The sequence below is a fragment of the Mirounga angustirostris genome, unplaced genomic scaffold (assembly GCF_029215605.1).
Source record: "Mirounga angustirostris isolate CCGP_5_RB_7025 unplaced genomic scaffold, mMirAng1.0.hap1 SCAF_9, whole genome shotgun sequence".
Classification (NCBI taxonomy): Eukaryota; Metazoa; Chordata; class Mammalia; order Carnivora; family Phocidae; genus Mirounga; species Mirounga angustirostris.
The window spans coordinates 57,630,254-57,643,461 of record NW_026991717.1 but is presented as its reverse complement, the minus strand read 5'-3'; the positions used below and the strand labels follow the sequence as shown (position 1 = coordinate 57,643,461).

General features: G+C 35.0%; 1 pseudogene; it reads left to right on the top strand.

Moving 5' to 3' along the window:
• The first annotated feature begins 222 nt into the window (after positions 1 to 222).
• The window catches only part of LOC123862093 (nuclear ubiquitous casein and cyclin-dependent kinase substrate 1-like), a 28,940-nt pseudogene continuing 15,954 nt past the window's right edge, over positions 223 to 13,208 (top strand).

The window sequence follows — 13,208 nt, the reverse complement described above, 5'->3', positions numbered from 1 at the left end:
TAAGTTGTAAATCAACTTGACAGAGACAGGTTTTTGACCTATAATTTTGTACATTCCTTGGGTTCAATCACAGCACTGGCCTCACAATGGATGCTTAGCAAATTCCTCTTAAATGCAGAGTAAGTTTGAATCAGCAACTAAATTCCTAATTTTCAATGTCAGGACATTTCTTTTATCAGAGTGAGGTTCTGCAGACTGCAGTCCAGGTCTTCTCTAGGCCTGATGCTGTTTGATCATCATCATCATCATCATCATCACAACTATCATCATCATCCTTATAATCAAGAAGCATTTATTCAATCCTTCTGGAATGAATGGCAGCTGCTCAAGATCTATCTTCAGGTAAGAGGAGAAACAGCTGATTATCATTCCCTATATAGTAACCTTTCATATTTCCAGAGCCTATGATCATTAGCTTCAAAAGAGCCTCAAATATTGATAAGGTTTGTTGCTACAAAAAAAGGAGTAAGAGGAATGGCAGAGAACATATTATGGAAGGGGAGGGATTGTGTGTATTATCAGCTTGCTACACATCTCCTCACTCAGTATAATGCAGCAGACAAGTGCAGAAGATGAGCTGTTAGTCTCTTGGTGTACCTCATTTGTCATGGGTCCTCTTATGTCTGCAAAGGCAGGGACACCGCTGTTATCACGAAGAGTTTGTCATGGGACCAGTATTATGTATGCACACTGAGTGCACTTTTGTTCTTGTCACTAAATGTAGTTGAGAATGGTCATGTTGCAATTTTGCCAATGCTTTTGGCAGTTGAAATTAAAATCAAATCCCCAAATATAGATTTAAAGAAGATAGGTGGTTTTTCTCATTCTCTAAAGATGTAGGGGATAAATTTAAAACATTCTTTTGGTAAGTCATTGTTTACAATTAAAAACCCATCTAATATCCTTAGTATAGCCCTAGAACAGGACTAAGATTTGATTAATTAGATAAAGAATTAGAGACCACCCTAAAAAAATACGTATGTGATTTCCATTTTGAACTCCATGGTTTTAGGATTCATCATTTTGTGTCATTACTCACACATCTATTCATAAAGAGGTAGTTGTTTCTGGAAAATGGCACTGGAAAAGTGAAGGTTGGTTTGAATGAAAATCCAAATTTGGTTATCATCCTCCTTTGAATAGAAGTGAAAGAACATATCTGAGCTTTCAAAATTGCCTGACTTTATTCTAGTGTTTTGGGCCAAAGTCTGAGTTACATATTTCTTGATTGAATTTTACTTTTTGTTCTTTCTAGGTCTCCTTTTCATTTGATTCAAGAGCATATATATAGATCTCTCTATCTTTGCCATCTTTCTTGATTTTCACTTTTTAGCCCAAGGAATTCAATTATAATTCATCTGGCAGATGGAAAGCTGAGGCCCATAAGGGTAGTAACAAATACTAAAAATAATGAGAAGGATGTAAAAATATCCTGATTTCGGGTCGGGGGGATTTAATAGTACTCAGAGGTGTTTTAATTAATTAATTAATTAATTAATTAATTTCTTAGTTGTCATTCCTCTTCTTTTTCTAATTCCCTTTGCTCAGGCACTGAAAAATATTCTTTGGCCAGAATGCTGAAGCTAAAGCAAATAGCCTTCCTCTAGTAACTGCTCACCACTCCTATAGTCAGAATTGGTGTCACTAAACAGTGGTTGTGAGGGCCAGGTTTTCTGGGAAAATTCTAATTTGAGAGAGGTTCTACTGTCTCTCATAAACATATAAACGCAATTTATAGCATACTACCTGATTCAGGGATTGGAAGACTAAGGTTACTCTTCATGGTGAATATTAGTCAATTGATTAGTCAATATGTATATTTGTGTGTGTATATGTATGTATATATACATACACTATGTATATATGTATGTTTAAAAAATATATATATTTTATACATATTTAAAATATTACACATATTTTAAAAATACATTTATATATATTTAAAATACGTATATATATACACAATATGTATATATGTATGTCTAAAATAAACTGTGTGCAAATATGCAAACATACAGATGATTCTCATTCTCATTAGTTCCATTCTACTGAGTTGTTGCAGACACTGAATTAGCAAATGCTGAATCATCGCTCCCCGGGGAAATACAGAGTTAGGTTCCTGCAAGCCTCCTGTCACAACAGTCTTGTCAACTGATCAATACAAAGCCCTGTTTTATGTATATTTCTGTTTAAAGATACCTTATTTAATATATGTTGCCAAATCATTAACATTAAACTCAAGACCAACAACACTATAACTCATGTTTGAATGAATCTTATCTAACACGACTTTCTCTGTAAGGCACATCACAGCCTTCTTGCACTTAGTAACACTAGACAGCACTTCAGCAATACACTCGAGGGTCATCTTAAGCAGCAAAATCAACAAAAAGCACAAAAATTCAAAAAAATGTGACACTTAATGGACCATGAAAAAGACACTTGTTTACAGTATGAGAAGTGAAACAAAAAGACAGAGTGTAGTCTTGTTTGACTTCAGCTGGAAATGTGCATTAGGTGATTCAAATTTTTCTTCCTTCTGTGCGTTGTCTGCAAATGATCATGAAAACCCTGCAAATATTTTCTTTTTATGGAACACTTCATGAATTTGTGTGTCATCCTGTGCAGGGGCATCCTAATTTCCGTATCATCCCCAAATTAGTATATGTGCTGCCGAAGCAAGGATGAAACCCCACAAGTACTGGCTTTATGGTTACAAATACATTCTAGCAAGTGGGCAAATTTACGATACAGAATCCACACATAATGAGAATCGATTGTGTGTGTGTATACTTGTCTTATCTAATTGCAGAGGAGAAATTTGCAAAAACTTAACATCTAAAAAAACTAAGTTGGCAGTATTAGCAATTTCTTGGGAAATCCTAAAATGAGTGGAGATTCAGCCTGACCTTTTACCTTCTATGTCTCTATTTACCATTGCTGAATAAAGGCACTGATCCTTAGAAGCACAAAACTGAGACTTTCAGTTCACAAAAAATTAATTTATAATCTTCCCATGAGATTTTGTTGTTTACTCATTAATGTTACATTCGAGCCTTGTGATTCCCAAAAAGAGAGAGATTTGATGGTCTCCACATACCCCACCTTTCTTGCTTCTGTGTCTTCTTGACATAGTACACTGTCTACCATATTATGTGTTGGAGAAGCACCACTGTTACATGTACAAATTGCTTATACTTACGAACTTTCATTTAAAAAGGGGAAACAACATCCAAGTTAAAAGTCAGTCAAGTGTCACTGTCACCAATAGATGGTGTCAGTGTTAACTTATATAGCAGTTATGTCTAACCAAGAAATTGAATTTGAGGAGAAATTTTCAGAACTTAATATGTATATCAATAGAATAGCTTCTATAGTTGTATATGTGCCCATCTCCTCCATTTGGCTGTTATTTTAAGAGCAGCAGTGGTGTTTTACTAATTTTTGTAGACTTCATGTATATCACAGCGTCTGATACTGAGTAGATGGATCTCAGCAAAATATAATTTGTACGGAAATAAGGACACATCATTGATTTCAAGAATCTTGCATTTCACTAATTTTTATTTTGTTTTTCAATTGAGAAAATTTTCTACCTTCTTTGGATAATTTTAGCTTCACCAATTGAAAGGCTAGAAAGTTGATTCTGCTTTTTCCAACTTGTTTCTTTAAATTTTCTTCTTATTAAAACAGAATACTATGTTTATTGTAAGAAAATTAGAAGATAAACAAACATGAATAAAATGAAACTCACCAATCATTCTACTTCTTGGTTATAATAACTCTTAATACTTCAGCATATATATTTTTTCACTGATCGTATCTAGAGTAAAATCTGCTCCTTCCCCATCCTCTACACCGAGAACTAGAGAGTCTCTGTTACTTTAGGGAATGTGGTATATTCCTCTGGGTTGTAACATGGTTTAAAGCATTTCCTGCTAAGATTTCTATTGGAATATGTTCTAAACAGTGTTCTTTGTTAATAGGCACAAGATCTACATAAGAAGGCAAAAATAAATATGCAGATCATTGGAGACAGCCAAAGCCTACAAAAGCAATTGTATTAACATTTCAAGTAAAACTTGCAGAAGGCTTGGTCAGAGGAATTTCCTGTCCTTGGAAAGGATGGGAAGATTTCTCAACTTTACATCTGAGATATTATTGAACTAACTCCTGATATCTGGTATCATACTCTCAAGGCCAGGCTTAATACAGGTGCTATGTTTAATTATCCATCAAATATTGTGATTTGTGTTCTCAGGGCCACACCTATTGATTTCTTTCAAATGAAACCTAAAAGGGAACGCAGATCACACTTGGAAAGGACAATTTTACTGGCAATAAAAATGATTTGACCAATTATATAATTAAAATAATGTCAATAACAACAGCTAGCAGAACTGAAACCGTGAAATTCAGGCAGGAAATAAGTGATCTTAATCAAGGCAGGTATTTGGTCCTCCTTGAAATCTACAGATATATGAGTAGAAATGACAATTCTGCCTGACACAACTATAGTCAGTACAAACTTCTAGTAGAGCCTCCATGATAGTTTTTAAATATCTTTGGGGAGGTATTGATATTCAATAAACCGAACATGTTTAAAGTGTATAATTTGATAACTTTTTACATATGCCTACACCTGTGAAACCATCACCATAGTCAAGATAACAAACATATCTCCAATCACTTCCTAATGCCCCCTGTGGTGCCTCCCTCCCCTGGCTTCATGCCCACACTCATCCTGAGGCAAATACTAATTTGCTTTCTTTCACTACAGAGTTTGAATTTCCTAGAATTCATACAAATGGGACCATACAGTACGCACTTTTTTACTCTGGCTTCTTCATTCAGAATATTTAGAAATATATCCATGTGTTTGCATGTAGCATTAGCTTATTCCTTTATATTGAAAGATATTATTCCACTTTAGGAATACACCACAATCTGCTTATCCATTCACATGATGATGGCCATCTGGGTTCTTTTAATTTTTGGCTATTACAAATAAAGCTGCTATGAAAATTTGAGTTCCAGTCATTTGTAGACATAAGCTTTCATTTCTCTTGGATAAATACCTAGGAGTGGAATGATTAGGTCATATAGTAGATGTATATTTAGCTTTTTAAAGGCTGCTGAACTGTTTTTAAAGTGACTGTACCATTTTGTATTCCCATCAGTGTATAAGAGATACAGTTGTATGAGACATCTTCTCCAGTACTTAATATGATGGGTCTTTTTAATTTTAGACAGTCTAATAATATGTGTTGGTATCAAATTGTGATCTTAATTTGTATTCCCTTCAGGACTAATTATGGTGACCATCCTTTCATGTACTTATTTGCAATCTATATATCTCCTTTTCCAAAGCATCTTTTAAATTTTTGTCCAGTTTATTGTACTATTGCAATATATTTTTGTGTAATCTTATTATTGAGTTTTGAGAGTTATTTAACTTGTGGATATATATTTTATATATGTCCTTCATCAGATGAGTAATAGGAAAATATTTTCTCCTAGTCTGTGATTTGTGTTTTCATTCTCTTCCTTTCAAAGACTGTAAGTTCTTAATTTTGATGAAGTCCAATTTATTAAATTTGTTATAGGCTGGGACACCAAGGTGGCTCAGTCAGTGAAGCATTTGCCTTCGGCTCAGGTCATGATTCCAGGGTCCTGGGATCAAGTCCCACATCAGGCTTCTTTCTCAGTGGGGAGCCTGCTTCTCCCTCTGCCTGCTGCTCCCCCTGCCTGTGCTCTCTCTCTTCGTCTCTCTCTGACAAATAAATAAATAAAATCTTTAAAAAAAATGAATTTGTTATAGGCTGCTTTTGGTATTGTATGTAAGAAATCTTTGCCTAATACAAGGTCGCAAAGATCTTCTCCTATGTTTTACTTCTACATGTTTTATAGTTTTGCTTTTATATTTAGGTCTACGATCCATGTTTAGCTAATTTTTGTACATGGTGCAAAATATGGATTCAAGTTAAATATCCTGTATTTGGACATTTAATTCTTCCATGGTAATTTATTGAAATGACTATTCTTTCTCCATTGAATTGACTTTGAGTCTTTGTGGAAATTTACTTCAATATATACATACGATTTCCGAATTTTCTATTCTATGACATTGCTCTGTTGTCTATCTTTATGCAGTATCATACTGTCTTGAGACTGTAATGTATCAAGTAATAATAATAGTAGTGGAAGTACTCCAGATTTGTTCTTTATTTTTAAAGTTGTCAGCTTCTATAAAGTACCTGGTAGGATTTTGATTTCATTGCATCAACTCTATGTATCAATGTGGAAGAAGTGACACATTACCAATATTCAGACTTCCAACAATTAATATGGTATGTTTCCCAATCTGTTTAGATCTTTAATTCCTCTCATAAATGTTTTGTAGTTTACAGTGAACAGGTCTTGCATATATTCTATCAGATTTATTCCTAATTTTTCGTATTTTTGTTATTACTTTAAGTGCTTGTTTTTATTTCAATTTGCAATTTTATACTCGTGTTTAGAAATACAATTGATTTTTTTTTATATTTATGTTGTATCCTAAAATTTTCCCAAACTCGTTGGTTCTGGCAGCTTTCTTGTAGATTCCATGAAAATTTGATCATAGACAATTATGCCAGATGTGAACAGAGAAAGTTTTGTTTGTTTTCCTATCTGGGTGATTTAGTTACTATTTCTTGTCTTGTTGTGCTGGCTAGAACCTTCACTATCTTGAATGGAAATAGTAATAGCAGAAATTCTTGCTAGGTTCCTTATTTTAGAAGAGAAGCATTGAAATTTTTACCACTAAGTGCTTTTTAAAGTAAAAACTGAAAAGTGACTACTAAAACATTTGAAATTACATATGTGGCTTGAAATACACACACATTCACATATATACACATATTTTATGTGGGGTGAGGTGGGGGTCCAAATTCATTCTTTCACATCATGATATGCAATTGACTCTGAGTAATTCTTTATATATGTTTCTGTAATCAGTGCTAATATTTTATTGAAGATTTTTGAATCTAAGGATATTGTTCTGTAGTTTTTTCCCCCTCTTTAATTGCCTTTATTTGGTTGATATCATGATAATTATGGTCTCGTATAATGAGTTTGGAAGTAATCCCTTCTTTTTTATATTTTGCAAGAGTTTTTGAAGGATTTGTATTAATTTTCCTTTAAGTGTTTGCTAGAATTCATTCATGAAGGGCTTCTGGGCTTGGGCACTTTTGTGAGACATTTTCTAAATTACTAATTCAAATTTTTACTTACTATACGTATTCTGATTTTCTTTTCCTCCTAAGCCTATTTCAGTAGTTTGTGTCTTTCTAGAATTTAAAAAAATTTCACCTAAATAATCTAATTTGTTGTCACATAATATAAATATTTTCTTATAATACTTTTTATTTCTGTAAGGTTGGGAATAATGTCCTCTCTTTCATTCCTCATGTTAGTAATCTGTGTCTTCTTTTTCCTGGTCAGTCTAGCTAAAGATGTTCCAATTTTGCTGATCTTTTTAAAGAACTCACTTTTGGATTCACTGATTTTCTCTACCTTTTTTCCTATATTTCATTTATTTACTGGTTTATTTGATGTCTAAAAGGCTTTCTGTTTTCTTATTGCAAATAGTGCTTCTCCCATTTTCTGGAAAATATTTATTTTTATCTTCATCCGGACCCTAGGATCTATGCTAGGCTATGTGGATATAATGGTAAGCAAAACCAGATGCAGTTCCCAATCTATGGATCTTGTATTCTAGAGAGAGGATAATTAATCACATTATCAGACCAAAAGATGCTTAGTTAAAACTGATAATAGTCTCATTTAAAAAAGAAACATAATTCTAAGAGAAGATATAAAAAAAACTACCTGACTTAGAGAGAGAACAAAGATTATATCCTGGTGGAAGTATAGAGAGGAAGAAGTTAATCAAGATTACACCTGAGCAGGTGACGTAAGAGCATTATGGACAAAAGATGCAGTGTCTGCAAAAGCTTTGCCTATGTACAACACTGGAAGGAGGAAAATGTGGCTAGGATATAGGAAAGAGAGGGAAAGAAACAATCTAGTGCTTCCCACAACATACTGTTGGCTGTTTAATAGCCTGGATATCAGGGTGAGGATTCATGAGAGAGAGAAAAAAGTGTCAAGAATGTCTCCTTACCTTTGGCTTGTAAAATTGGATGAATGGTGGTACAATTCCTTGGAATAGGTGCTCCTAAAATGTTTGCTTGAGGTCATAAATTCAGCCCTGATATGTTGAATTTAAGCTGCCTTCAAACAGAAATATAGATTAGGCAACTGTATATAATAATCATAATAATAGTAATAATAATAGTGTTATGTAGCCCTTATTGTACACTGGGCATTATTTTAAGAGCTTCATATAACAATGCACTTAATTATTCCAACAAACCTAGAAAGTTTGTTATTAGTTTCTTTTTACAGATGAGGCATAAAAATATGTGTGTGTGTGTGTGTGTGTGTGTGTGTTTATATGGAGCTCAGCAGCAAGACTGGGGAATTGAGAGACCAGAGGACCAGAGAATTGAGTAGGACTGGTAAAGTTTTGATGGCTCCTTTTAGGCTAGTGAACTCAAATTTATAATAATACCAATAGGAGTACTGTGGGATACTTGGCCACTTGGGTGATGACAGAGAGAAAGCAGAAAGTGGGCTGCATGACGGATGAGGTTTTGCTTATGAGGTGTGAAAAGATAGAAGAGCAAAGGAGTTTATGGTATGGCCAAGAATATTACTGAAATAATTCATGATAAGGAATTGGAAAAAAAGAGTAGATTGGAGATTAGCATAAATTAAGGAGTCAGTGGATTCCCTTTTAGCTGATCTGGAGCCCCCACAGAATCCTTGAAAATCCAGGAATATGATTCTTTATACAATGCAAGCTTATGATGTGCCTTGGCTTAACCTCATAAAAATACTATCAATATGCTTGAACTCCAGAAAATTGTGCTTGTTCTCGGTCACTAAATCACAACAAAGCTGTTTCTCTTAAGGTGCCAAGGATAATCTCAGTGATATCCAATCCCCGGAGGTCTGTGCTTTGTAAGCCCAATAAAGCTAAATCCAATAAATCTATTCACAATTAAGATACTTTTTCATATTCATTAGACTTTCACTTCAATTAAAGGTTTATTTCTCTGTGTGTATTTTTAGAAAATGTGGAAGTTGAAGCTATAAATCTAAACCTTAAATAAACCTTTCCTTAGGCTTATATATTGGCAAAAATTATTACTGAAGTAGCTTCAATATTAATAATAACTATTAACAAATAGCTCTGGTCAACATAATCTCAGAGGACACCTCTATACTTTCAGCATCAGTGGCCCATCATTACTGAGATATCTAGAAAAATGTTTGGGGACAGGTGGGGAAAGAGATAAACTGAGACCCTCAGTAGAATGGCACTGAAAGGAAAAATGTGCAGTTTTGTGATGTTCTACTCTTCGGATTTTCTTAGGCTAACCAAATCAATGTGAGGAAGAACATTCTCGCCTTACATTACTGTGTAATCAAAGTTATTTACTTGCACATTTTGGGGATTGTAAATGATTCTGACCTTTGCTAAACTATTATGCACAGAAAGGAAAACTGTCCCTTTAAAACTTGCCTCTTGGTGTTAATAAATTAGGGACCTCTCACAGTTCCTTGCCAGACTCCATTTGTTGTAATGTTGAATTGAACTTTCCAGGTGAAATGAACAGCTGCCAAGCTAGCCTTTCAAGAAGCTGCCTTTGGGAACATAATACTTTATTATCCGTGTTGTGCCAATCTATGCTGAGTAGTAGTTAAAATAATGAGAGGTCTGACTAAGTGGTCTATTTCAAGGTCTATTTTCTCCTTAGCTAGAGAAGCACCGTCAGACCGTTCATCCATCTGTTCTTCCTCAGGGCACAAGAAGCAAGTCAGTTGGCTGGAACTAAAGTCTTTCACCTGTTTTTTAAAAAACTAAACTTATAAACTGAATACAGTCTCTAATATGTTTATCGAAAGCTAAGGTTTTGGCTTCCCTGGAATCACATCTTCTTTAACTAGTTAAGAATCTTTCACACTTGTTTTGAGTTTAAAAGTTTGCCAGTTTTCTGTGCCTACTAATCAAGGGTAGTTAGTTCTTTTTTTTTTTTTTACACTAACCCCTTCAAACTTCAGCTCCTGGTTTATGACAGAACAAAATTTACCATTAGTCTAGTTCTATTTCTTGCTGGCAGATCATAATTTCCTCTTAAAAGGTTTTTGGGGAAAGATGCAATAATCTTCAAAAGTTGGCTTGGACATCAAATGGCTTTTATTAAGCAACAGTTTGAGTTGAGTACAAAAGAATTGAAAACATATGTCAAATAATAGAGGAAAAATGTCTTTGGAAAACCACATATTGGGTCTTTCCAACAGCAAAACAACTTAAAATTTGTTTTGGTGCTTGGCAAAAATAAACATGTATGAGTCTGTTGGGAAGAAATGGAAGAAATCCAGTTTTCTGGGAAGAAGACATTGAATTATCTCTTGTCAAGAAGTAGTATAACCTGTTCATATCTTTCTTATCTCCAGGAATAGTGACAGAGAAGATTATGGTAACTAACATCCTACGTATAGAAGAATTGTCCTAATTAACTGCAGGGCAATTTGTTTTTAAAAATAAATTTCCTGGAATGAGATCTTGCCATTTGCAACGACGTGAATGGAACTGGAGGGTATTATGTTGAGTGAAATAAGTCAAACAGAGAAAGACATGTATCATATGATCTCACTGATATGAGGAATTCTTAATTGCAGGAAACAAACTGAGGGTTGCTGGAGTGGGGGGTGGGGTGGGAGGGATGGGGTGACTGGGTGATAGACACTGGGGAGGGTATGTGCTATGGTGAGCGCTGTGAATTGTGTGAGACTGTTGAATCACAGATCTGTACCTCTGAAACAAATAATGCAATATATGTTAAGAAAAAAAAAAGAAGAAGGTAGTGGGAGGGGAAGAATGAAGGGGGGTAAATCGGAGGGGTAGATGAACCATGAGAGATGATGGACTCTGAAAAACAAACTGAGGGTTCTAGAGGGGAGGGGGGTGGGAGGATGGGTTAGCCTGGTGGTGGGTATTGAGGAGGGCACATTCTGCATGGAGCACTGGGTGTTATGCACAAACAATGAATCATGGAACACTTCATCTAAAACTAATGATGTAATGTATGGGGATTAACATAAGAATAAAAAAATAAATTTCCTGGAATGTAATGCAAGACTGGAGGGAATACAATAATACTAGAATTCTAGACACCATAACAGGCACTGAAGGGGCTAATTTTTTCAGGAGCCTCATTCAAAATTCCCAAATACTACTTAATGCATTCTATATTCATCCCAGTAGCTGGAAATGGTATTTACCCCTATTCATCCTGTTCTCTTTCATAGCTTATGGATTATAAACTGGAAGAGGCTTAGAGGTCCTCTACCGTGACTGTAATTTGATCTCAGAGTATAGGTCAGTTTCTCAAAAGGTCCTTTCTTGACTCTCTTCATCAAAATTAGATCTTCCTGCACTAATTTTTTACTTATGAAACCTGTGTATTTTCCATTCTAATCTTTATTACGATTCGTTAAAAAAAATTTATGCTCATCTGATGTCTACTATCCCATTATGCCATTAGCTGTGGCTATACTGTATCCCTCCTATTCCCAAAATAATATCTTCACAGCCTCACCTCTGATTTCAGCCACTCATCTCACAATGATGATAAACTTCTTGCCTCCAGGGGTCTTTCATTTTACAGGAGTAAACTTTTCTCCCTCTGCTGTAGTCCTTGTGGGACCCATTCACCAAGCAGACATTTCATCCAGTGGGGTCCAGAGCTGATGGTGAAATGCTTTAGTTTATCCTCAGGTGGACGATGCTGAACTACTGGATTCATTCCTATATAGAATTCTAGACTTACTATTGGTTCTACTAAATACTATATAATTGTGAATGTAGCCCATTTGCCTGGTGTCTTGACCAAAGTGTTCAGATGCACACTGGGAGGATCTGATTTTTCTTCTTAGGTTTGTACAAAGTTGGTTGTATTGTTGAATTTTGGGTCCTCAGACAGTGTGTCAAAATGGTTTACCTTGCACTGCACCAAGGGTTCTTTTGTCCTTTACCAACTGATCAGCTGATCTTCACACCTCATTATCACCTTTTACTGGACTGTCTCCAGATTCATGCTTGGAATTCTTTTCTGACAACATCGGAGCTAGTTCTTGGTTCTTGTTCCCAAGGTGGGGTCATGGAGACCCAGGAATATCCCCCATGTTCTGGAGTTTCATTCATTCACTACCTCTTTCCCACTGAGTTCTGACAAGAACATCAGAGTCTTCAGCACTCATTTGTTTCATAGTCCTTTTCTAAAGGATCTTTAGTTTTTCTCAAAATTTCACAGCAAGCTAGAATCTAGGTTTATACATAGTTCTCAAACTGTTGTGTCTCCAGAGCTTGGGAATTCAAACCAGCTGACTTTTGAGATTTCTATTCCAGGAACTAAATTGCTTAGAGATTTTCAAAACCAATTCTATCTTTTGAATTATGACCCAGAGCAGAAAAGTAATCAAAGTGCCTGGCATTAGAACCAAAGGGTCACTAGTTGCAGCCAAGCAGTTCAGAGTTCTGAGGAAAACCAATGACCCTCTAGTGGTCCCTGGAGCAGAGCTCAGCAGAGAGGACCTAATGGAAAGCCATTTAAATTTGAAGTTCAAATTCAGTCTCCATGTCAAATTCAGAAGGAAAAACTATTCACCAAGTCACATACATGATAATAAGCCTTGAAGATTACAAGTTATTTTTTCAAAAAGTTAAATACTTTTTCCTTGTCAGGCTATATTAGTATACTGTCTAGTCTCTATTTATAGTACAAAAGGGTGAGAAATTCCATTTAAAATGTAATGAAGTGAATATAATCCCTATTTATTGATGCGAAAACTAAGGCTCTGAAAGATTAAATATCTGGCTCAAATTAGAAAGTTAAAAGGTAGTAGAGGTGGCATTCAACCCCAAAACTATTTAGTTTTGAAGGCCTCAGTTTGCTACAATACCATGCAGCACCCCTAGCCAAAAAAGGCAAAAACAAAACAAAACAAAACAAAGGTTTTGTTCAAATGGATAAATTTTATTTTTACCTTGAAAAGTAAAAATTTACTCATGAGGAATATCACATATCTTCCAG